The sequence below is a fragment of the Amblyomma maculatum genome, chromosome 2 (genome assembly GCF_055883805.1).
Source record: "Amblyomma maculatum isolate TAMU_Amacu chromosome 2, ASM5588380v1, whole genome shotgun sequence".
NCBI lineage: Eukaryota > Metazoa > Arthropoda > Arachnida > Ixodida > Ixodidae > Amblyomma > Amblyomma maculatum.
In genome coordinates this window covers 219,419,292-219,444,600 of record NC_139345.1, presented here as the reverse complement: position 1 = coordinate 219,444,600, position 25,309 = coordinate 219,419,292, and the positions used below count along the sequence as shown (strand labels likewise).

Genomic DNA, 25,309 nt, shown 5'->3' with positions numbered 1-25,309 from the left:
AGCCGACACAATTTCTTGGGTTGTGTTCTTTGAGGAACACGACAAGGGCTTCAGAGTTAGGTAGCCTTAGAGGGTCTGATAAAGTCAACGAGGAAAGGTGCTTCTGCAAATATTTGGACACCAGGTGCTGCCACGTGCTCTTCTCAGATACGATGGCTCTGAATGGAACATCTGGTTTGTGGGTTTTTGCCGAAAAGAATACTTCCAAATGTAGTTGCTTGCATTTCTTCACCTGTTCACGTATTCGTTCAAGCCCCAGATCATCTAGAAGAGCCATAGCCCTCTCTTTTATCTTGGTCGCTTCCATAGGAAACCTTTTGAAATTCTTCTCAACAGCAGCCTCGGCTTCTTCCTTCAGGTGGACAGACACCTGAAGGATAACTTGGAGGGCTTGCATTATTCCACCTTCAGGTATGTGGACGACTTTTTAGTATTAACAGGCCGTGAGGGATTCAATCAAAGAATGAAGGACATTATGGATATTTTTACTGAGAGTGGATCCGGCCTGGAATTTACTGTTGAGAAACCAGTGGACGATCAGTTACAGTATTTAGATATTTTGATTCAATTCGGTGATGATCATGTTTGTTGGGAATACAACCCGAGATCGATGAAGCCGTTGCTAGGCTCCAATTCAGGACATTCCAAGTTAGTGAAGAATGGGATGATAAGCACTTGCTTGTTAAGTGCGTTGACGAAATCTTGTTACCACGGCATGGCCAAGAGTTTTGAAAGACAAGTGAAGAGAATTGCAAAGGCCGGTTATCGCGAGTCAGTTATTATTGAGGCCAGTTGCCGGGTACTGAAGAACCTTAAAAGAACGCACAGACTGAAATCCCTGCCTAGCATGGGTGAGAGGAAGAGGAAGGTTGCCGTGGTACCGTATGTGCACAGGATTTCGCATGGCCTCAAAAATGTAGGCAAGAGGTATAATGTGGACGTCGCACTGACCGCCCCGCTCAAGATGAAGAGGATCTGCCCGGCTGTTCAAAGGGAAAGAGAAGAGAAGAAGCAAGAATGTGGGGTGAAACATAGAAACCCCTATGTTGGATGCAAGACAGGTGTTGTGTATAGGCTTCCACTCTCTTGTGGAGCCAGTTATATAGGACAAACCGGACGGTGTATAAATAAGAGACTACAGGAACACTGTAACAACTTAGAAATTGGAAAGGACAAAACGTTTCTAGTATCCCATTGCCAGTCATGTGAAATAATGAAGAAGGAGAAGAAGAAATGCACTCCTAAGTTTGACAGTGTTAAGATTTTATATCGCCACAAAGAGAAGATAACGAGAGAGATAGTGGAAGCGTATTTTATTTCAACGGACAATAAGTGTATCAGCAAGACGTCTCTTGCTCTTTCAAGGAAAGAAGTGTCTTTTTTAAGTGATTTTTTAAAGTAATTTTTATGCAGCAGGTGAACCCAGGGGTTTTTCACGTGACTGTTTCGTTTTCTTCATGTTTGTTTTTCTGGGCCTTGCAGTAAACGGCTTAGGCTTAGTTGTGAGTCAGCGCATGTACTGTGGCTTTCGTGTTTCTTGTCCCTTGTTTTCGTGTTCGCGCTGTTTATATCAATAATGAATAAGTACCAACTCGCCCAACAAAGTATCTTGGTATGCCATATTTCTTGTGCAACGGGCTCTTCGTGTGTCCTACAGAACCTTTCGTTTAATGACCCTGAGGTGTTAGCGCCTGCCATCGCAGTTTGTATCTGCCAAGCAAGAAAGGCCTCTTGGTACCTCAAGCTCGGCACAGTGCCTCCGGAGTTCCTGAAGACCTTTGGGTTCCTGAGGCCGTCTACTGGTCATTGCAGGAGACTCTGCCGTATAATGGTGTCTGAGATGTGGAGGCAAGCCCGCCATTTCAAGGATTGTCTACGACTCGTGTGTGAGTGCATGTATAGCAAGCAGCGTGCGTTTCGCAAGTACACAGAGTGGTGTGCCCTGAGTGAAAGATTGACGGAATTCCTTTGGAAGGTGGTTCTACCTCTGCTTCCACGGAAGAAGAAGATGAACAAAGATCAGCAAGGCAAGGTATTGAATTTCGCTGATGAAGATATACCTCTAGGTATTGATAAGATGCTGAGGCTGGGTCCTAAACATGCTTTTGAACCTAGAGTTGATGAGGCTGAACAGGTGACCATGTCACGCTGTATTGCAAATAGAGTTGAAGATTCTGAAAGGTCGCGGTGCATCCATGAGTGCATGGAAGTGCTAGAGCACACAAAAGAAGGATTAAAGGGGAAACGGTGCCCTATTAACTATATTGCTAAATGGATGGCCTCAAGAGACCTCAGAGTTATACTATCAGATAAAGAAGGGTATTTTACTATTTTTTCTGAGAATCAGTTTCAAGAAAAAGCCGAGGCTGCTGTTGAGAAGAATTTCAAAAGGTTTCCTATGGAAGCGACCAAGATAAAAGAGAGGGCTATGGCTCTTCTAGATGATCTGGGGCTTGAACGAATACGTGAACAGGTGAAGAAATGCAAGCAACTACATTTGGAAGTATTCTTTTCGGCAAAAACCCACAAACCAGATGTTCCATTCAGAGCCATCGTATCTGAGAAGAGCACGTGGCAGCACCTGGTGTCCAAATATTTGCAGAAGCACCTTTCCTCGTTGACTTTATCAGACCCTCTAAGGCTACCTAACTCTGAAGCCCTTGTCGTGTTCCTCAAAGAACACAACCCAAGAAATTGTGTCGGCTTCAGCATGGATGTCAAGGATTTATATTATAGCCTTCCCCATGACTGCCTCCTTAAGCGAGTACAAATGTGCATTACAGAAGACAATAATGAATGTGACTTCATTGACGCCTCAGGTGTTAGTGTTGAAAGTTTCCTTGAACTTTTGAGGTTCTACCTGGAATCCACCTTCATAGGATGGAAGAACAAGCTATATACACAGAAGGCTGTAGTGTGCATTGGATCGAGTGTTGCACCGGTCTTGAGTGACATCTTTTTAATGTACGTGGACAGACACCTGAAGGATAACTTGGAGGGCTTGCATTATTCCACCTTCAGGTATGTGGACGACTTTTTAGTATTAACAGGCCGTGAGGGATTCAATCAAAGAATGAAGGACATTATGGATATTTTTACTGAGAGTGGATCCGGCCTGGAATTTACTGTTGAGAAACCAGTGGACGATCAGTTACAGTATTTAGATATTTTGATTCAATTCGGTGATGATCATGTTTGTTGGGAATACAACCCGAGATCGATGAAGCCGTTGCTAGGCTCCAATTCAGGACATTCCAAGTTAGTGAAGAATGGGATGATAAACACTTGCTTGTTAAGTGCGTTGACGAAATCTTGTTACCACGGCATGGCCAAGAGTTTTGAAAGACAAGTGAAGAGAATTGCAAAGGCCGGTTATCGCGAGTCAGTTATTATTGAGGCCAGTTGCCGGGTACCGAAGAACCTTAAAAGAACGCACAGACTGAAATCCCTGCCTAGCATGGGTGAGAGGAAGAGGAAGGTTGCCGTGGTACCGTATGTGCACAGGATTTCGCATGGCCTCAAAAATGTAGGCAAGAGGTATAATGTGGACGTCGCACTGACCGCCCCGCTCAAGATGAAGAGGATCTGCCCGGCTGTTCAAAGGGAAAGAGAAGAGAAGAAGCAAGAATGTGGGGTGAAACATAGAAACCCCTATGTTGGATGCAAGACAGGTGTTGTGTATAGGCTTCCACTCTCTTGTGGAGCCAGTTATATAGGACAAACCGGACGGTGTATAAATAAGAGACTACAGGAACACTGTAACAACTTAGAAATTGGAAAGGATAAAACGTTTCTAGTATCCCATTGCCAGTCATGTGAAATAATGAAGAAGGAGAAGAAGAAATGCACTCCTAAGTTTGACAGTGTTAAGATTTTATATCGCCACAAAGAGAAGATAACGAGAGAGATAGTGGAAGCGTATTTTATTTCAACGGACAATAAGTGTATCAGCAAGACGTCTCTTGCTCTTTCAAGGAAAGAAGTGTCTTTTTTAAGTGATTTTTTAAAGTAATTTTTATGCAGCAGGTGAACCCAGGGGTTTTTCACGTGACTGTTTCGTTTTCTTCATGTTTGTTTTTCTGGGCCTTGCAGTAAACGGCTTAGGCTTAGTTGTGAGTCAGCGCATGTACTGTGGCTTTCGTGTTTCTTGTCCCTTGTTTTCGTGTTCGCGCTGTTTATATCAATAATGAATAAGTACCAACTCGCCCAACAAAGTATCTTGGTATGCCATATTTCTTGTGCAACGGGCTCTTCGTGTGTCCTACAGAACCTTTCGTTTAATGACCCTGAGGTGTTAGCGCCTGCCATCGCAGTTTGTATCTGCCAAGCAAGAAAGGCCTCTTGGTACCTCAAGCTCGGCACAGTGCCTCCGGAGTTCCTGAAGACCTTTGGGTTCCTGAGGCCGTCTACTGGTCATTGCAGGAGACTCTGCCGTATAATGGTGTCTGAGATGTGGAGGCAAGCCCGCCATTTCAAGGATTGTCTACGACTCGTGTGTGAGTGCATGTATAGCAAGCAGCGTGCGTTTCGCAAGTACACAGAGTGGTGTGCCCTGAGTGAAAGATTGACGGAATTCCTTTGGAAGGTGGTTCTACCTCTGCTTCCACGGAAGAAGAAGATGAACAAAGATCAGCAAGGCAAGGTATTGAATTTCGCTGATGAAGATATACCTCTAGGTATTGATAAGATGCTGAGGCTGGGTCCTAAACATGCTTTTGAACCTAGAGTTGATGAGGCTGAACAGGTGACCATGTCACGCTGTATTGCAAATAGAGTTGAAGATTCTGAAAGGTCGCGGTGCATCCATGAGTGCATGGAAGTGCTAGAGCACACAAAAGAAGGATTAAAGGGGAAACGGTGCCCTATTAACTATATTGCTAAATGGATGGCCTCAAGAGACCTCAGAGTTATACTATCAGATAAAGAAGGGTATTTTACTATTTTTTCTGAGAATCAGTTTCAAGAAAAAGCCGAGGCTGCTGTTGAGAAGAATTTCAAAAGGTTTCCTATGGAAGCGACCAAGATAAAAGAGAGGGCTATGGCTCTTCTAGATGATCTGGGGCTTGAACGAATACGTGAACAGGTGAAGAAATGCAAGCAACTACATTTGGAAGTATTCTTTTCGGCAAAAACCCACAAACCAGATGTTCCATTCAGAGCCATCGTATCTGAGAAGAGCACGTGGCAGCACCTGGTGTCCAAATATTTGCAGAAGCACCTTTCCTCGTTGACTTTATCAGACCCTCTAAGGCTACCTAACTCTGAAGCCCTTGTCGTGTTCCTCAAAGAACACAACCCAAGAAATTGTGTCGGCTTCAGCATGGATGTCAAGGATTTATATTATAGCCTTCCCCATGACTGCCTCCTTAAGCGAGTACAAATGTGCATTACAGAAGACAATAATGAATGTGACTTCATTGACGCCTCAGGTGTTAGTGTTGAAAGTTTCCTTGAACTTTTGAGGTTCTACCTGGAATCCACCTTCATAGGATGGAAGAACAAGCTATATACACAGAAGGCTGTAGTGTGCATTGGATCGAGTGTTGCACCGGTCTTGAGTGACATCTTTTTAATGTACGTGGACAGACACCTGAAGGATAACTTGGAGGGCTTGCATTATTCCACCTTCAGGTATGTGGACGACTTTTTAGTATTAACAGGCCGTGAGGGATTCAATCAAAGAATGAAGGACATTATGGATATTTTTACTGAGAGTGGATCCGGCCTGGAATTTACTGTTGAGAAACCAGTGGACGATCAGTTACAGTATTTAGATATTTTGATTCAATTCGGTGATGATCATGTTTGTTGGGAATACAACCCGAGATCGATGAAGCCGTTGCTAGGCTCCAATTCAGGACATTCCAAGTTAGTGAAGAATGGGATGATAAACACTTGCTTGTTAAGTGCGTTGACGAAATCTTGTTACCACGGCATGGCCAAGAGTTTTGAAAGACAAGTGAAGAGAATTGCAAAGGCCGGTTATCGCGAGTCAGTTATTATTGAGGCCAGTTGCCGGGTACTGAAGAACCTTAAAAGAACGCACAGACTGAAATCCCTGCCTAGCATGGGTGAGAGGAAGAGGAAGGTTGCCGTGGTACCGTATGTGCACAGGATTTCGCATGGCCTCAAAAATGTAGGCAAGAGGTATAATGTGGACGTCGCACTGACCGCCCCGCTCAAGATGAAGAGGATCTGCCCGGCTGTTCAAAGGGAAAGAGAAGAGAAGAAGCAAGAATGTGGGGTGAAACATAGAAACCCCTATGTTGGATGCAAGACAGGTGTTGTGTATAGGCTTCCACTCTCTTGTGGAGCCAGTTATATAGGACAAACCGGACGGTGTATAAATAAGAGACTACAGGAACACTGTAACAACTTAGAAATTGGAAAGGACAAAACGTTTCTAGTATCCCATTGCCAGTCATGTGAAATAATGAAGAAGGAGAAGAAGAAATGCACTCCTAAGTTTGACAGTGTTAAGATTTTATATCGCCACAAAGAGAAGATAACGAGAGAGATAGTGGAAGCGTATTTTATTTCAACGGACAATAAGTGTATCAGCAAGACGTCTCTTGCTCTTTCAAGGAAAGAAGTGTCTTTTTTAAGTGATTTTTTAAAGTAATTTTTATGCAGCAGGTGAACCCAGGGGTTTTTCACGTGACTGTTTCGTTTTCTTCATGTTTGTTTTTCTGGGCCTTGCAGTAAACGGCTTAGGCTTAGTTGTGAGTCAGCGCATGTACTGTGGCTTTCGTGTTTCTTGTCCCTTGTTTTCGTGTTCGCGCTGTTTATATCAATAATGAATAAGTACCAACTCGCCCAACAAAGTATCTTGGTATGCATTGGTCATGATGGAAGGGGCTGGACATGTTGAGCAGGGTTGATGCACTATAGCCTTGTAGTGCGAGAGGTGTTGCAGGAATAGGAGGCTGAGCATGGGTGCATTTCAGGGCAGTGTCCACCATGGATGGAAAATGGCAGTGGACTGTGTTGAGCATGATAGTTGGCAGTGAAGGGTCAATGGATCAAGTGATGAGGTTGACGGGGCGGGGGAAGCACATGGCCCAGGTAGTAAGCTGGGCACCCCGCAGGAAGCAACCGTTCAGGAACAGTTTGTTGAGGAGATTGGTCCGTGGGTCTTACAAATGACATCTGCACAGAAGACAAGCATATATCACAATAAGATCTAAACTCACCTTCTCAACACTTATCCAAACACATATTTGAAGTCTGGGTGCTCTATACGATCGAGTACAAAATACAGAACCCCGCTATAGTAAAACCTCTGATATAGTAAAGTGAAACTGAAGTCCCAGTTCATCTTCCATAGGCAACTGCACATTTTCCCCCTTTATAGTAAAGATGTTTTCGGTAAAAATCGGTTAAAGTGCTTCTGACCCTGGCGACGACTCCCGCGCACTACCTAGAGTCGCGAAGCCAAGACTTTTTGTATTTGAAAACAGAACAATAACCCCGAGTGTTCGTTTAGGTGGCTTTACTACTAGCCGTAGCAGCAGTCAGATGAAGCCTACTTTACAGAAGCCTTGGAGCCGTGAGGAAAGCGCGCAGCGCGAAGAAGAAAAAAGTAAAGCTGTCTACAAACATAGCAAGGAGGCAGCGTGTTCCATTCAGGAAGTAAAGGAGTAAACGTGCAGCAAGAAATAGGAAAGGGAAAGAAATGGGTCAACATTCACTGCAATGTGCAGTACAAATCATGAGGCAGTGGTGGCAGAAAGTGGAGGTGCAGCGAGTAAGGTCTTACAGCACTTGAGTGCCATGCGAATTTATTACTTATTGCCTTTTAAAAGACAGAAAGAGCAAAAAGGGACACCATGTTCATGCAAGGCTTTAGTTTTTACATGAAATCGAACTTGGTTGCATTCGTAATCACGTCTTCATGCTTCAAAGGTACTTCCACAAGATGTAGAGAAATTTTATAATGAAAAAATTACACAAAGAGATGATAAAAGCGAAATGGAAGGTATTTAGGTTTTTTTTTTCATTAAGCAACAAGACGTGTTCAGTAAGTGCCTATTTAACTACTAGACAGCACTTTCAGGACCATGTCATCACAGACCACTGATACAGTAAAGACCATGATATAGTAAATATTTTCGCTGGCCTCAGTGGCTGTACTATAAAGGGGTTCTACTGTATATATTGAAGGCCTATTGCCACACATTCTTCTTTTAGAGCACTTTGCGACAGGTTTCTGGGCCTGCAAAGGCATGCAGCATCTTATGACGTAGGGATGATAAACCTATATGCAAAATAATATCCATTCCAGATACAAAAGAAAGATATTTGGAAGTAAAAACCTGCTTCCGGCAAACCGATAACTTCAGGTAGATGCTTAGTGTTCATATAGAATTACAGTCCCTGAAAATCTGACGGTTCAGGCTCCAGAACTTTCAATTTTTAAAAAATTCTTAAACATTCCTGCAATAGACAATATGGATTACTAAGCATGCAAGACTGGATGATATTAAAGAACACATTAAAGAATATTTTTCTGCAGTACACCAGTTACAGGCACGCATGCATTACTGCGGCCAGAATAAAAAAATAATTGCCCTGACAGAGTCAATCAAGCTATCTTCAATCGGCTAACTGAGGGAGATGTGCAGATCGCAGATATTCTCAAGGCTGTGTACGCATATAATATTCTCAAGATAACCGTACCATTTCAAGTTCCAGCTTTTTAGTTTTCACAGCTTTATTGCTTGCTGCATTCTACTATAAACAATTGCCTTAATTGTAATGTACCAAGGAATAGTTTTCATACAGTGCTCATTATAAATTAAAGATACCAGAACAGCATGCACACAAACAAGAAAAAAAGAACGGGACAGAGCGCCATTCACAACTGATTTATTGTGCAGAATAAAGTACAGATATATCTCACTGCCGGCATATGCGCAAAGAACCCATTCAGCATCATGTAGTTTAAGATAAGATATGTTCAAGAAGCCCATGCCTCATACCACAGCCTCTTTCTCTGAGAAAGCATTTCTTGAACATAGCTTATGTTAAACTACATGATGCTGAATGTGATGTAGCTGAATGTGTTCCTTGGGCATGTGCCTGCAGTGAGATATATATGTACTCTGTTCTGCACAATAAATCAGTTGTGAGTGGAACTCTGTCCCGTTTTTTTCTTGTGTGCGTGCATTGTTTTGGCGCCTTCAGTTTATAATAAATAAACACGAACAAGCCCAACAAGAAGTTCTAGTAATCATACAGTGCATGCTTGTTCAGCTAAAATTATTACAGGCAGCCTGCAATGAGCAATTGAGCAAGACTAGAAATTTACTTTGCATAGGCAGGAAAATGTTATGCTAGATCTGAGTACAATGATATTGTACTTCCTTATCAGCTAGCAGCCTACGAGGTATGCATTTTCCCTCATCACAGCTAATCATATGGCCATACCATCGGCAACCTTCCACGTGCAAGATTATATTCAGTTAGGCATACATGGGTGATTTTATGTCCAGGTAACAGGTGTGGTGCTCGGGCATCTGATTTCTTAAAACCAATTCATAGTAGTTGTTGGTATAGAGAATAGTAATCTGCCTGGATATCTGAGGCCAAATATTATTTTCATTGCTTAAGCACACCATAAAATACAATGCTTGATGTGACTATGAGATCATAAAAAAACGATACATCTAGCATGACAGTGATTTTTCACTTTCACCCTATCACAATAATTTCCTTGAAAACCCAGTTTAATCCTGAGCTGAAAAGTTGTTTCGCACACATTTTACATTTCAGTATCTATAAAATGTTGCTATTTTGTGAATATATTTCAAAATCAAAATTTCTTAACAGACTCACAAATTGTTTTTTTTTTTAAGTGGACAATATTTTGTACTCAAATTAAAAATAAGATTGTATCTGGAGAAATAGTACTGTTTGCAGAACAAAACAGCACATACGCAAGAAAGCACCAATATCACTCAAATTTATTGTGCAATACACGAAATGAGAGTTCACCTAAAATTACAAGTACAATAGCCCTGTTTACATGGACTCGACAGCACCGGGTTGAATCAGCGTTGAGTAAGCAAGGTCATCATTCTCGACCCGGCTGATGTCTACATGAACTCGCTTTCTAGTGAGTAAGTATCGTAGCAGAGCGTTGCATCGAGATTCGAAGTTATTGTGCAAGTTCTTACTCGTATTTGATCCCATTGCCTTTTACTATCGAGAGCTTCGATTATTTTTTATCGTTGATGAGCGCTAAAAAGCATTCATTTCGAGTGACGCTCGTCGCCGCTCCAGATGCTTTTTCATAGCCCAGAGTTCCCCATAACTAGACTCCCTGACTGGACAGCGTCTACATGCCTTTAAGATAAGCGGATCAAGCGAATTAACCTACCCCCTGCAAGCGAGTTAACGCGACCCGCTCCGCCGCCTATTTTACTCGACCCGACTGTGTATACATGAACCCCTAAACTGATTTTTCACTCGACAGACGTACGCGACCCAATTCTGCCGAGTTCATGTATACAGGGGTGGAACGCACGTGTAACAAGTAACAATGCTGCTAAGAATCCAATCTGCTTTCTTCTGGCTCCCCATCCAGTTTTCTAAAAAAATATCTTGTCTGACAAAGGAGGATATTTGGAGTTAAGTAGCTAAGCAACACAAGATCCATATGCTTGCTCTAACGCATGACTCCTCAGTGCACTTACAATTGCAATTTGCTTGGTCATGTGGCAGTTCACTAAACCGTCTGACTAGACATGACAGTCAAAAAAATAATCGGCGGATCATTTCTACTTTTATTTAGACATGTAAAAGCTCTTTGGTTGTTGACTTAGCATTTAGAGACTGCGGGAGTTTGGCAGTTTTATACGTCTTATTTCGTTTGGCAGTTGCAAGGGGATGTAGAAGAAGAAATATGAGTAGGGAATATAAGGGGTGACAACATCCCGAAATGAAACTAATGGACCAATGATGCACACTGCGTATCTTAAGTGACGTCACTGGTAACATCAAACACAGAAAATCTTCCTTGAGTATGACAAATTTGAAGCCCAGGAGGTGAGTTGGTTGTGGGCAAGTAGTTGGTAAAGGGCAGTCCCCCTGAGAGGTAGGCGGCAAGATCACTGCCACCCATTATGGGGAAAGCCTTGGCAAGCATGCAGGCAAAGGTGCACATATATAAGAGCAATAAATGCACAAGGAATGCACGCCTGAATGAGCAGCTGCACTAATAATTTCCTTTTGTCTTGCAGCCCACCCCTCCTGCACTGTAAGCTAGTCTGCTCCGTTTTCCGAACACCGTAGCATATGCAAAAACAAACAGAATGTCCTCTAAAATTTACAAAATTTGCACGAGTATTGCATGATGATCTCCTTTCTGCAAATGTCTTGCTCTAGGGTTACAGAATAAACTCATTGCAGCTGCGAATAAAGCGAGTTGGGAGCTAATGGCAAATCTCAATGGCTTGGGGAGAGAATTAATTATAATTGTCACTTTGAGCAAAGTAAATAGCCTGGTTTAGATCAAAGTAATATTACATCTACATGACTGAAGCCAGTGTAGGCAACCAGAAATGTACAAGCAGTCAGTAACTGCATGTCTGTATGAACAAATACATACAGTGCAGGCAGCAGTAATGAAGGGAGAGTGGAAGGCAAATAACCTGAGCAATACTTAATGGCTTTCTTCTCTGAAACCTCAATACAGGCTTCCTGCGAATTCTTGTAATGCAAGCATAATCAAGTATGCTAAATATTCCATCACTTAAAGCACCTGCTCTCCCGTGTTACGCAAATGACAACTACTTCGTCAGTTCAACAAGCTATGTCTGTTATTGTGCTATTACACCACAGGTTCACTCAATCATGCCTCAACTTGAAATAGTCACATACTGTTGAAATAAAGCAACGAAATATAGCGCCAGCTATTAAAGCACTGCCAGGGACCTGAAGGATATTATTTTCTGCATACTTTGGGCAAGACTTCTGAACAAGTAAGTCTTGAGCTAAAAAGCTAGAAAAAGTCATATAGCATGCAATCATATAGCGAAAAACCAGCAGAGCCTTTTTTAAAGCCTTTATATAAAGCAAAACAAAGGCAATGTGTCATACCTACCGAGGCAATGCTTCCTTACACACAGCATGTTTCATGGCAAGGCTCCCACAGTTGTTGACAGGTTATGCAGCACCAAAATGATGATGATGTTGTCTGCCTCACATTCACGCAGCACTCCTTTGATGGCAGATGATTGCTTGTGCAAAAGCAGTGCGATGATACAAGTGGAGCAGCTGGACTGCGGGCGTTATAGAGCAAAGAGCCCTAAATGCAAGGAAAGAAAGTCTCCATTAAATCAATGCCTCTAAAACATGATAACAACATACCACGGCTCTTCTCTGTTTAGTTAATCTATAATTTCAATTGAAAGCTGTCTCAAAAAATGGACTAATTGCAACTCTATGTTACACATGGTATAACATAGCTGCGCCAGGGCGGTGGGGCGATCAGTTAGCATAACGACCGGAAAATGCATACTGATGTTTCATGCAGTCTTGATGCTGGAGCAAAGTGTCATGGTGCGGAGAACAAAATTAAAAGCATGCACGGGCGCCAAACGTGTGCTACACAACCGACGCGACTAGAGGTGTGCACGGGCATAAATTTTGAGCCCGACCCGGGCCTCATGCTACAAACCCGAACCCGGCCTGGAACTGAAATTGTCTGAGCCCACCCAGCGCTCACACTGAAGGCTCCCGCCCTGCTGGACATGCTATAACAGACCAGTTGCAAAACCTACAAGTCGGCTTCCCTATGAGGCAGGAATTCATGCACAGTGGCGACAGAACCTGATTCAGGGATAATAGTTAGGTGCAGTACATGCATCTACCACAGTCCACGCTGCTTGGGATGCAGTTCCCCACGCACAGGCCATTGTCAGAGAAAGGTTTTCGGGCATTCTTAACACTGGAATAAAGGGGGGAGCACTGTCACCCTAGGGGTGAAGAAAGAAAATTTAGAAAAGGGACACTAACCGGAGAGGGTAATAGCGGGGCGACAATGGGCACGCGAATGATACTGTGACGAATGGGCAAGAGGTGCGGGAATTACCCTTCCCGTCAGGCGATGTGCTAGCACTGTACCCAACTATTACCCCAAAGTCTATGTCACCATTGTGCAGGAATGTCTGCCGCACCGGGAAGCTGACGTGTAGGTTTTGCAACTGATCTATTGCAGCTGAAGCAACGATACAGAAAGAAAAAAATAGGCCACAATCCCTGGCGATGCATCGCGCGACGACGACGATAACGCCTGTCGCTGCCGCTAGTGCACATCGCACAGAGCGAAGGACCTCAGCGACAGAGACGCGTTTTCAGCCTTGCTTTGTTAGCGCCGCCTCTTCGTTTGGTAATTGAGTATAGTTACGCTATATCCAGTTTCTTGCACTAAACAGCAACACTGATGAAATTTCTTGAAAAGCGTCGAGCCCCCCCCCCTTCCCCCCCCCAAAAAAAAAAAAATGGTCCCAGCGCAGCGGCGTGCTACTATACTGCGATGCAGACATGATTGAAAGCAGTGGCGTTTTTCTGCAACTTTCGAAAATTAGCAATATCTAGCCACACTAGCCTTTTTTGTTTTGCAATACTACCCTACCAAGCTTTTACTAAACCGTCTCGATGCGCTCATATATGCACGGATCAGACGAAATGAGCGTCTGCAGGATTTTCGCTGATACCGGACAAGGGAAACAAACTTTGCATGCAAAAAAAAAAACAAACAAAAAAAAAACAACGAAGGTGAGTACCCCAAAGCCTTTTGCGATTGGCTGCCTCGCGAGCTGGTTCCAGCATCATGAGCGATTTCTAAAAACCCAGAACCTGGGCGACAGCGCCGAGCGGCAATGCTTTAGCGGTCCTCAGCTCACTGCGCATAGTGCTGCCGCGCGACTCATGCGGTTAGCGTTTTATCGCACCAGACACGAAAATATATGCTTTTGCCCGGACTCCACCGACTCCGCCCGAGGTCACCCGAGGGAACCCGAGCGGCCGAGCCAAGTGACGGCTATACGCCGTTCCAGCCACTGTAACGCCGTGAATATCCGAAGTTGGCTTTTAGGGCTACGATGCGACGCAGTTGTTTACTTTAGTAAATCAGTACTCTGCAAAACAGCAACGGTTTAACTTGAAATAAGCTGCAAAATGATCGGAATGAAGTCGCGCATACTTGAGAACCACTTTTGAAGAGTTAACAACGTAAGAAATATGCTAAAAGAAGACAAATCTCCCTAGCACATGGCTTACGCAGCCTGCAGCAACAATGAAATGTAAGACAACGCTTGTAATTTAAAAAAGGCTCAATCTAAGAGGCTAATATTTTGCTCCAATATACACAAACGCTTTATAAAACCTGAATGAAAAAATTTGAGAACTTACATGGAATATTTCTTGAAGAAAGAAGCATTTTCCGTGCGCGGTGCCACCGAACGTCGAGCCGAGCGAACGAGCGGCCGTTGGATGGACGAAAGAACGGAGCGCCCTCTTTGAAACAAAATACAACTGCCGCCGTCATGCCGGCTAAGCGATTGTCGCGTCATCCTTCGAGCTTTTTAGTAATCGCTTTTTCAGCAGATCGATGGTCTCGGTTTTGTACCCTCCGTTTAGCAAGCGTTTCCTAGATGACAGGACTTGAATCAGCTTTGAACGATGCGCTGCTGTTGCTGCTCATCTATGTAGGGCTCTGTGCCAGCAGCGAAGCGCGTCGTCGTCCTGGAGAGGCGCCTAGCTGTTTTGTTTACAACACCCAAACCTGTTCAAGTTGTATTTTGTGAATGCTGTGTTCTACTACGAATAGTTTGCTCACTTTTAGCATACCAACGAAAATGCTTTCATACAATAGTGCTCAATCGAGTGGAATATTTCAATCACCCTGAAATGAGGATTTGAAGCAAGTTTGTTGAAAATTATTGAGCTAAGCATCTTAGTACCACGACTTGCCACCTCTTTATAAGGTAGTTGCACACGATGCTTACATTTTTTCTCATATATCCGCACCGTCAGCATCATTCTATCTGCTAGATTAGTCGTTTGTTGGCCCGATTCATTAGGCGCTTGTTTCTTTCTCAGTTTAGTTTCTTGCGTATATTTTATTGGCCAAGAAAATGCGGTAAAAGCACATTTCTCTATGCAACCTGTTGTGAGAGCCCGGAAATGTTTAAAAGAAGTCTCCAGTCTGTTAGCGTTTGTCTTTTTATTACTGCGCAATGCCTTCCCCTGGGCGGCGGCCGTCCGCCCCTTGGACCCTGAGTGGTGCCTCGACCCGTCCACCGCTTTGGCGCACCTGCGTGGATTTCGACGCGCGTATGCAACCTCGGACCTTGCTCGCATCGCATGCGGTGAGAGACAACGATCGGGGAACGACAGGAGTGCGAAGTGCGCGAGGACGGGATTGAGCGGTGCGTCAGCACGGAGAGCAGGCGTTGGAAAACTGTGCGAACGAGCGTGTGCGAAACAAAGATGTGTCATTGTAATCCAGTTGTTAATATACCCATTGTATCTTTTCGTATTTTATTTGTGTTTCCAGTCTTTTCTTTCACATTTTTTTTTGTTCAAATGCTAACAAGTCAGTTTACATGTGGGTATCTTCTCTCCATACACAATATTTGTAAAAAAAAAAAAAACTACCTTCCCCGCGCACGCCTGTAACTGTTTCACCACGGAGGTAGTTAGAGAATAAATAAGCTTTGATACCGAATTAAGCTTAATTGTAAAACAACGACTGCTATATTTAGTTTTTGAACTCTACAGTTATTCCTTGTTGCCATATGTAGCGCAAGCATTGTATTGCAGTGAACGACGACGGAATCGCGAAATTGGGGGTGTGAATAAAAGCGGAGAAACGTTACAGACTTCTTTTTTTCGCACTTGTGGTAGAGCATCCGCCTCGCATTCGGGAGGTGCCGGGTTCGATCCCTGGTGCCGCCAGTTACCCACCGGTTTTTCAATGGGTACAAGCTTTCTCCCGGCCTGGTGCTCGGCTCTTCTGGGGTGAAATGCTTGGGAAAAGGTGTCACGGCCTAAATAGTTGCTCCGATGTGGCAGTGATCCGTTCCGCCATCGGACAACAAAAAGGGCCACATAATGGGCTGTTGCCGCGCAAGGCGGACTTATTGTTGTCCGATGGCGGAACAAATCACTGCCACATCGGCGCAACTATTTGGGCAAGAAGAGTTTTAGCTCGCCAACAAGTATCCCCCAGGCTTACATGGGATCGCCCAGGCCGAGCCCCTTCCCAAGAGCTAAGTCCCACAATTTGGCGGACACCCACGCCGGGGACCGCTCTTGTCCCAGTTTACGTCTGGTCATCGTCGAGCTGAAAACGAATCCTGCAGCTCTCCCAGCGCGCGTGGCGGACTTGTCAACTACTGCCACCGCGTTGGTCGTGTTGTGGGTCGCACCCACGTGCTCGGGCAGGCGGGATCGCAACACCCGTGGTACACTCCCATGACGTGTACCCCTGCCAGACGCCTTCGCGCCCCCGACTTCGGTAACTCTCTTCGTGCTGCGCTCCACGCGAGAGCCCGATTCTACCAAATTTTGTTAAGCGTCTTGGATTGGACGCCGGCCCCGTATTCCAAAACCTTTGGGACCTACCGCCTACGTACCGGAAGCGCGAGTGGAGGCTTCATCCTCCACCCCTATGGTCTCACAGCGGTACTACTGACAGACTCTCAAAGGGTGCTTGCACCAGTTCTGCTTTCGCTTCGCCTTCACTCTCTTAGCCTGCTGAGACGCCCGAAGGCCTCAGTGTTTCCCAGGACGGACCTGGCACGCCGGAGGTGGAGTGAAGACAGTCTCTAACAGCGCCCCCATGCATCCTCGCGGGCTGGGTTACACGGGGTTGCCCCTACCCCTGATGACATAAGTCAGCGGGGATTCCCCCGCGGCGTCCATACATAGAGACTTAGCCGGCACAGCCCATCCCTGGACTGCACCGGCGGGGAACAGACTCTTATTTCCCGCTACGAGGAGTGGTCACCTCCGACTCCAGCGGCTTCCACCATGGATTACAGGGAGTTGGGAGCTCCCCAGCCTTATCCCTAGTCCCGTTTGTCAATAGGGTACATCATCGGTAAAGGCTGTAATCTTCAGTGGGCCCCAACGTAGCAGTTCCTAAGCCCGAGAATCTACCCCGCTTTAGCGGGGTAGACTTCCTCAGAGTGCACAAGGCTCCGAGGTTCCAGTCGGCCGTCTGAGCATTCACCGGCGTGGCCTCTCTCGATTACAGGAGCGCGCTATTGCTCCCAGCCTTATCCCTCAGAGCTTCATCGCCAATGGTTGCACCCCTCTCGGTTACAGGAGGACGCAGCCCCTCCCAGTGACCAACCAAAAGTCAATCCACCCATCATCGGGAAAACTGCCTTAGTTTGCTCGATGACAAATTAATGCCACCAGGCTGACCTGTCCCTCTTCATCAGGTCACAGCTGAGTCCTCTCCGCTTCCGCGGAGGGCTCTCGGGTGTCTGCTCACCCGTGTTGAAGTCCCGCTCCAGCCACCCAGAAGCTTGGATTTACGGGCCCGCGCCAGACATGAGCCTGGCTATGGGAGGAGACATATGCAACACAAACTCCGTCCCAAGAAGAGTTTTAGCTCGCCAACAAGTATCCCCCAGGCTTACATGGGATCGCCCAGGCCGAGCCCCTTCCCAAGAGCTAAGTCCCACAAAATGGCGGACACCCACGCCGGGGACCGCTCTTGTCCCAGTTTACGTCTGGTCATCGTCGAGCTGAAAACGAATCCTGCAGCTCTCCCAGCGCGCGTGGCGGACTTGTCAACTACTGCCACCGCGTTGGTCGTGTTGTGGGTCGCACCCACGTGCTCGGGCAGGCGGGATCGCAACACCCGTGGTACACTCCCATGACGTGTACCCCTGCCAGACGCCTTCGCGCCCCCGACTTCGGTAACTCTCTTCGTGCTGCGCTCCACGCGAGAGCCCGATTCTACCAAATTTTGTTAAGCGTCTTGGATTGGACGCCGGCCCCGTATTCCAAAACCTTTGGGACCTACCGCCTACGTACCGGAAGCGCGAGTGGAGGCTTCATCCTCCACCCCTCTGGTCTCACAGCGGTACTACTGACAGACTCTCAAAGGGTGCTTGCACCAGTTCTGCTTTCGCTTCGCCTTCACTCTCTTAGCCTGCTGAGACGCCCGAAGGCCTCAGTGTTTCCCAGGACGGACCTGGCACGCCGGAGGTGGAGTGAAGACAGTCTCTAACAGCGCCCCCATGCCTCCTCGCGGGCTGGGTTACACGGGGTTGCCCCTACCCCTGATGACATAAGTCAGCGGGGATTCCCCCGCGGCGTCCATACATAGAGACTTAGCCGGCACAGCCCATCCCTGGACTGCACCGGCGGGGAACAGACTCTTATTTCCCGCTACGAGGAGTGGTCACCTCCGACTCCAGCGGCTTCCACCATGGATTACAGGGAGTTGGGAGCTCCCCAGCCTTATCCCTAGTCCCGTTTGTCAATAGGGTACATCATCGGTAAAGGCTGCAATCTTCAGTGGGCCCCATAGTAGCAGTTCCTAAGCCCGAGAATCTACCCCGCTTTAGCGGGGTAGACTTCCTCAGAGTGCACAAGGTTCCGAGGTTCCAGTCGGCCGTCTGAGCATTCACCGGCGTGGCCTCTCTCGATTACAGGAGCGCGCCATTGCTCCCAGCCTTATCCCTCAGAGCTTCATCGCCAATGGTTGCACCCCTCTCGGTTACAGGAGGACGCAGCCCCTCCCAGTGACCAACCAAAAGTCAATCCACCCATCATCGGGAAAACTGCCTTAGTTTGCTCGATGACAAATTAATGCCACCAGGCTGACCTGTCCCTCTTCATCAGGTCACAGCTGAGTCCTCTCCGCTTCCGCGGAGGGCTCTCGGGTGTCTGCTCACCCGTGTTGAAGTCCCGCTCCAGCCACCCAGAGGCTTGGATTTACGGGCCCGCGCCAGACATGGGCCTGGCTATGGGAGGAGACATATGCAACACAAACTCCGTCCCACAAAAAAAAACAAACGAGAAATTCTAAAATTATGCTATCCATGCACTTGGCATGCGTCGAATCAAAGCTGTTCTGCTTAGCTGCCGCTCTTGTATACTGGCCGCTACACGAAGCTATTTTGTGTTCCTATGAAATTCAGTGTGACAAAGCCCCCCCGCGGATATATTTCGCGTTTCAAGTTCTTGTGAAATGTGGAAGCCGGCCCGCCGCCGTGCCGCGGGTGACTCTATAGCTGGCTCTGCGATCATTTTTGCCACTGTAGTGATTTGAATATTCGCGGCTTGTTTAGCAAATAGCTGGCGTACTCGTTTGCCGAATGAGTGTTTCAAGATAATCATAGAGCATTTACCAGTACCGTATGTGTGCGATATTCCATCAGTGATTAATGCGCCATGGTCATTGTAGTCGTATTTTTGATTTTACACGTATGGAATGGTCTACTCTTGCAAACCCTAAGACGTCAGTTACGCTAGCTGCACGTATGTCAAATAGGTATATGAAAAAAATACAGCCTTAAAGTATAGCGGCTGACGCACTGCGTCGTAAATTCCCGCCCGGGCGGCGGCCGTGTGCACCTTGAACCACACGTGGAGCGTCAGGGCCTGCGTCTTGGATTGCATCGCGCAGCGTGTAACCCGACAACCCCACCTGCAGAGCGCATCCACTCGGGCAAGTCGGCGCCGCTGTTGCTGGCGCCGTGCCTCAATGTTTTTCTTCCTTTGTTTGTGATGTTTTCAATGCACCCTAGCAAGCAGCGAACAGAGCGTCCATATTTCGGCGCGAGTGAGTGCCCTCAGTGGACTGGAACAGAAGTGCGCGGTGTGCCGTCAACAACAGCGGACGCTTGAGAAAAAACAAATGTGCGAACGAGTGCGATGAAGAAAAGTGAAACTGTAACCCAGTTATTTGTTTCAGCATAACCTTAATATTATTCATACTGAGATTGTACGTGCAGTGTTTTCTCTCCATTTTTTTCTAATACTTCACTTCTTAGAGCGACAACGAAGCAGGAAGCGTCGATACGATTTGCCATATGTGGGAACGTTCATGCATGTGCGGACCGACGTTTAATTTACCGCTCAATAACCCAGCTTTAATTTAGATCACCATTGTTGAATCGTTTAAGCGAAAGTATGTGCTGCGATGCTTCGTATTCGTATAGCTTGAACGGCCAAGTGTATTTTCAAAGTGTATTTCGATGGAAGCGCGCTCGCCATACTCGATCTGAGTCACGTACGAGCCTTAATAGGCCGACGCCTATCGCTCAATAATTGCATCGCACTGCATGCGTGTCCTGCGGTAATCGTCTGTTTGAAGCCACTGTTGTTAAAACTGATACACTCGGGGGCAAAGAAATTTGCTAAAACTTTTGGAATTCTCTTCACCCAGAGCAGCAGGAATCGCCACGGGAGCAGCCATGGAAGAACCTAGACCATTGCCGAATAGAATACAAAAAATAGCAACCATTGCCTATGCACGATATATGACATGTCGTTTTGATTCTTTCTGATCTCTCGGTCGGCGTGGACTATTTATCGCCGCCGCCGCCCGGACCAGCAAACGGTGGTGAACTTATTTGATGCCGTTGACCGATCGTCGGTCTCATCCAAATTCGTCACAGTATACATGTGGATTGATTACAGTGCCAGCTTAAGTCAATGAAGATCTAGTGTAAAAGAACATGGTGTAATCCCAAGCAACATCAACAACAGCTAGGTGGAATTAAAGCAAACACGACGGAAACCAGCACCGCGGAACTATAACTATTTAAACACAAGATTTTCGAAGCATTAAAAATTGCAAAGGTAACTTGAAAACATCGATTATAACAGCACAGTTAACGACTCCAAGTATTAAATGAGCCTGCCAACCGCAAAAGCACGCTAATGCGGTTTCCCACGGAATATTTCCAGCCACATGCTAATTTGCATCTAATATTGACCAATAGGTGAAATAGACAAGACAATGTTGACTGAAGTGTATGCCAATGCATCTCGCGGGACATGGTAACAGAACTAACAGTATTGTCCAGCATATGTCATATAATAGCCAACGTCAGTGGAGTAATGGCTAACGCTGTTCGATATAGCCATCTTTATGAAAGGGCAATGCCAATACCGTTGATATGTAAGGTATGCCAGTGTATATCTGACATTGGCGGGCCATTGTAACAGAGCTGACATTATTGTCCAGCATATGTCGAATATTGGCCAACATCAGTGGACTGCCGGCTAATGCTGTCCGTTATAGCCATCCTTATCTCATGGCAGCGCCAACACCGGTGATACGCCGGACATCCAGGCCCATCGTTGCCATCCTTGTATAATGGTACCACCGATATTGTGGGGGCATCGGATATGACGGACCAATGTTGTTATCATTATAAATAGGTACGAACAATATTGGTTACCAATGGAATCCTCAGGGCCAGTGTTGGACGTGTTATAGAATGGCACAACCAATACCAGCCATGAGATGGCAGCGCTGGGCCTACATAGGGCTGATCTCTGCCAACTCACTGACAACATTGGCCCGGGCTGTTGTGCTGCCTGGGATATATATATATGCCCTTCCGGAGTGTGCTTTGGTTTGCGCGGCGCGACAAATGCTGGGGGTGCCATCCATTTCACGGTGCGGCTGTTACGTTATCAGTCATGCGTCAGTTCCCGGGGCCAGATTTCGCCGAGTGCCCGGTCTTTACCAAATCTCTTCTCTATGCTTTTGTGCCCGATGGGAGAGACCAGCGGAACGTGCACTGACGACGGTACGAGATCTGCGAGAAGACGAAAGCGGAACCTGGAGGAATGACTTGGGCGTGAGTTGCTGCTACGCGAGCAGCAATGTTTCTTGGGCCGCCGTTCGCGATTTGGCCTTTTGCTCGCCCTATTCGCTCCGCAATGTGTTTTGTCTCGCCGCGGTAAAGCCTTGACCCTCGGTATGCTTTACCTTTGGTGTTCTATCGTCGCGCGCATGAACAGCATGTTTCCAGCGGGGTAGTGCCCGATGTTGTTTCTTTTTATTGAATGTTTTTTTTTTTGTTTATCAGAAAAAAAAAAGACGTTCTTAAGAGACGGGATTTGTAACTCATCGGGCGAGACTATGGCCCGCGGACCCGTTTTTTGAAGGCAAGGCCTTCACTACAATAAAATTTCTGTTTTGCATATGAACTTTGTTGGGAAGTTAAATGTGCACAAATGCATGGACAAGAAGAACATAAGGTCAGGTGCAACTATATAGCAAACAGTTAACATGAATAATTCCCATAAATTGCAGGCATAGAAACAGCTGCAAGATTGCAATGTGATGCTTGAAAATAATATATGATTCTAGCATTTAATGTACCTGAGCGTAATGGCCAGCCTTTCAGCTGGGCATTATGGCTCCCGGACCTCATGGCTCTTCATGAGGTCCTCCCTCATAAGGTGTAGTACAAAGTCAAACTGCTCAGGAGACATGCGATAATGCTTCTTGAAATAATCCAGGTCTCCTTCCCTCATCTTTTTCAATTGAAATAAGAAAAGGGGCGATGGTCACCTGTGCTTCTCAATTCGGGGGAAAAATGCGAGAATGACGAGAAGAGGCAGCACTCAAGTCTGTCCAGTCAGAAATAAGCTTATAATTTTCACAACATTAAACAGCATAGAATGCGATGGACGCTGGTTAATGTGGGTCCACTGTTTCATAGCAGCACATCGTAGGATGACTGCTCGTCCTCGCATGATTTTACGCGGTCGGATTTTTTGCTTTTATTGCACTGGCCGACCATGAGCAGCCTGACTATATGATGCTTGCGCCGGTGCAGTATGCCATACAGCAATCGATGAAGTTACAACGGCGCTACAAGAGCCTACAAGCAAGCATGCTTACGGACAGCGCTCGAGAGTTGAGCTGCGGAGCAGAGAGAGAGAGAGAAAGCTATTTAATGAAAGGAAAGACATAGCGGTCGTACGGCGCTCCTCTGTTCTCGATTCCGCCCCATGGGCGCACTCGCTAGGTTGTCGGTTGTGCGCAGCGTTGTGTATAGAAAAGCAAGATGCGTTGCTCCGTATGTCAACGTTCCTGATTTGATTATGTAGGAAAAATATCGGCAGCTACCCGAATGATTAGAACGCTTCTTACCGTAGTGAAGACTTCGCGCTTCGTGGGGCTGGTCGCACCAACCACCTGAGTTTCACTTTTCCTTGCTTCGCTTTTAGGAGCAGCAGCTTCTTTAGAAGCTTCCTTCGCCGGTGTACAGACACGTTTACTGAGGAAACGAAGGCACCAAAAAAGTGCGGCGAAGCGGCTCGGTCAGCTCAGCGTCGTCTGTCAGAAAAAGAGAAAATTATTGTTGCCAGCGGCTTAACAAGAGTTGCGCTAATGTTAAACTTTTATTTAATAAATGCTTGCTTCCGACATCATCAGTGCCACAAATTGTAATAATAACTTTATCAAGTGCCAAAAGTGATAAATGCAAATCATAAGAACCAGTAAATTCCTCGTTTTTAATTACATCAAACCCCCGCTGACGTGCTGATGCCGCGCCCATGTGTCTCCGTATGCAGTGCTGCGGCGATCGGTGCCGCTCAAGCTTTCGTGTCTCCTGCTTAAATCTCGATTCCATCGGAAACGAGACAACGACCGCTCAAGTATGGCTCGAACCACATCTCTTGTTGCGTGACTCGAGTGTGACGCGTCGACGAGAGAGTTTTGTGAGCGGATTCCAGCGTATCAGTACTTGCATAAGAAAGGAAGTGGTGGCCGGCTCGGCATGTCATCGCTGCAGGGCTCTCAGATGGGGTTGCAGCACGAAGCATCCCCGAGCGTCCCTCACCCCTGGTGTTGCGCTCATGTTTAGTACACTATTCTAAAAAGGCAAACAACAAGAGGCAGGTGTAAAAGATGGAGAGTTACAAGGTCAAAGAACTTCTCCAAATTTGTGATGAGTTGGGCGTCGATTTGGGCTCAACAAAAAGAAAAAAGGAAATTCTTGAGATCATTCAGGCAGAGGACGTGACGGTTGAGGAAGCCGCAGAGGCCTGGGATGATATTCAAGAGAGAAAAGGGAAGGAGGAAGCCAAAAGGCTAGAACGCCAAGAGCGCGATGAGCGTAGGTTACAACGCGAAAAGCGGTTTTCCCGCTTAAAGAAGCTTTGGCAGCTCGAGCTTTCGGCATATGAAAAAAGTGTTGAAAGGCATGACGCTTTAATTGCCATTCAAGGTAACAGTTCCAAGCCGCGAGAGTGTCTGCAATCATTCCTCATTGCCGAGGATATGGCAGAGTACTTGGCAGATTTCGAGCGTGTCTGCAAAAGTGAGCGCTTCGAGCGAGATACTTGGGCACACCAATTGGTAGCTCTTCTCTCCGCTGAGGTGTCGGAAGAAATCAAGCGCGTGTTAGACGTTGACTTGAAAAACTACGATTACTTGAAAGAGTCTTTACTGAAAAGACATCGCCTGTCACCAATGGAGCTTGGGGATAGGTATCGGCGTGAGAAAAACTGTACCAAAACGGTTTTAAATTTGGCGTATCAATTGAAAGCCGGTGTAACCGAATGGCTAGACAGCCAGGAAGTCTCGGAGAAAATTGTACTTGCACCAGAGACTGAGATACAGCTTGGCGAGGCGGCCGAGCAACGCGACAGCAGCAACGAACCGATCGAGCCTCGAACAGAAGTGTCTAGGGTTACCTTGGTCGAGTCACTGGCAGCTGAGACGGTTGGAGCCGACTCCATCGGCGAGAAATCTGCAGTGACACCGTCCTGCACGCCGCCTCACGTAGCTGTAAGCAATCCGATTCCACCAATCGAGAGTGGAGAATTGGCATTAAATCAACCGCCTCACAACTCAGAAGCAGAAGTTGTCAAGCGTGGCGGAGATGTAGTCAGGCTAGGAGACGACAAATTGGCAATTTCCGAAGTCAGAGTCGACGTAGATCATGACACACAGAAAAACGAAGTTGCGCTCATGGAAATTGCGCAGCTCACAAGTGTTGAACAGCTAAGGCAGGCTCATGACGCGGAAGCTGTCGAGAACCACACCTGTGAAGTCGACGGCGAGCGACTAGACAGCAGCCATGAATCTTTCTGTCCTGACGCGCTCAATTGTATTGGCGAAAACAACCTTGGTGCGAACATGGACCTCACGCGATCCGAAGCGCCGCAGCTGTCGGACGAACGTGATCGTGCGCCGGTTAGCGCTGAGCGATGCGGCACATCGGCGGATCAGAGTAACTTGAGTGGCGGGCCTGCAGAGGATATGCCTAGCCCGGGGGCAGGCGTGAGCGAGCCTTGTCCT

At 46.5% G+C, this 25,309-nt stretch overlaps 1 long non-coding RNA gene across 1 annotated transcript; it reads right to left on the bottom strand.

The window, feature by feature from the left end:
* Window positions 1-5,525: 5,525 nt before the first annotated feature.
* LOC146201316 (uncharacterized) lies at window positions 5,526-14,529 on the bottom strand. Its single transcript, XR_014705307.1, has 3 exons — window positions 14,419-14,529; window positions 12,107-12,310; window positions 5,526-7,149 (listed from the first exon to the last, which is right to left on the bottom strand). It is a non-coding gene; the product is annotated as an uncharacterized LOC146201316 (long non-coding RNA).
* Between the last annotated feature and the right edge of the window lie 10,780 nt (window positions 14,530-25,309).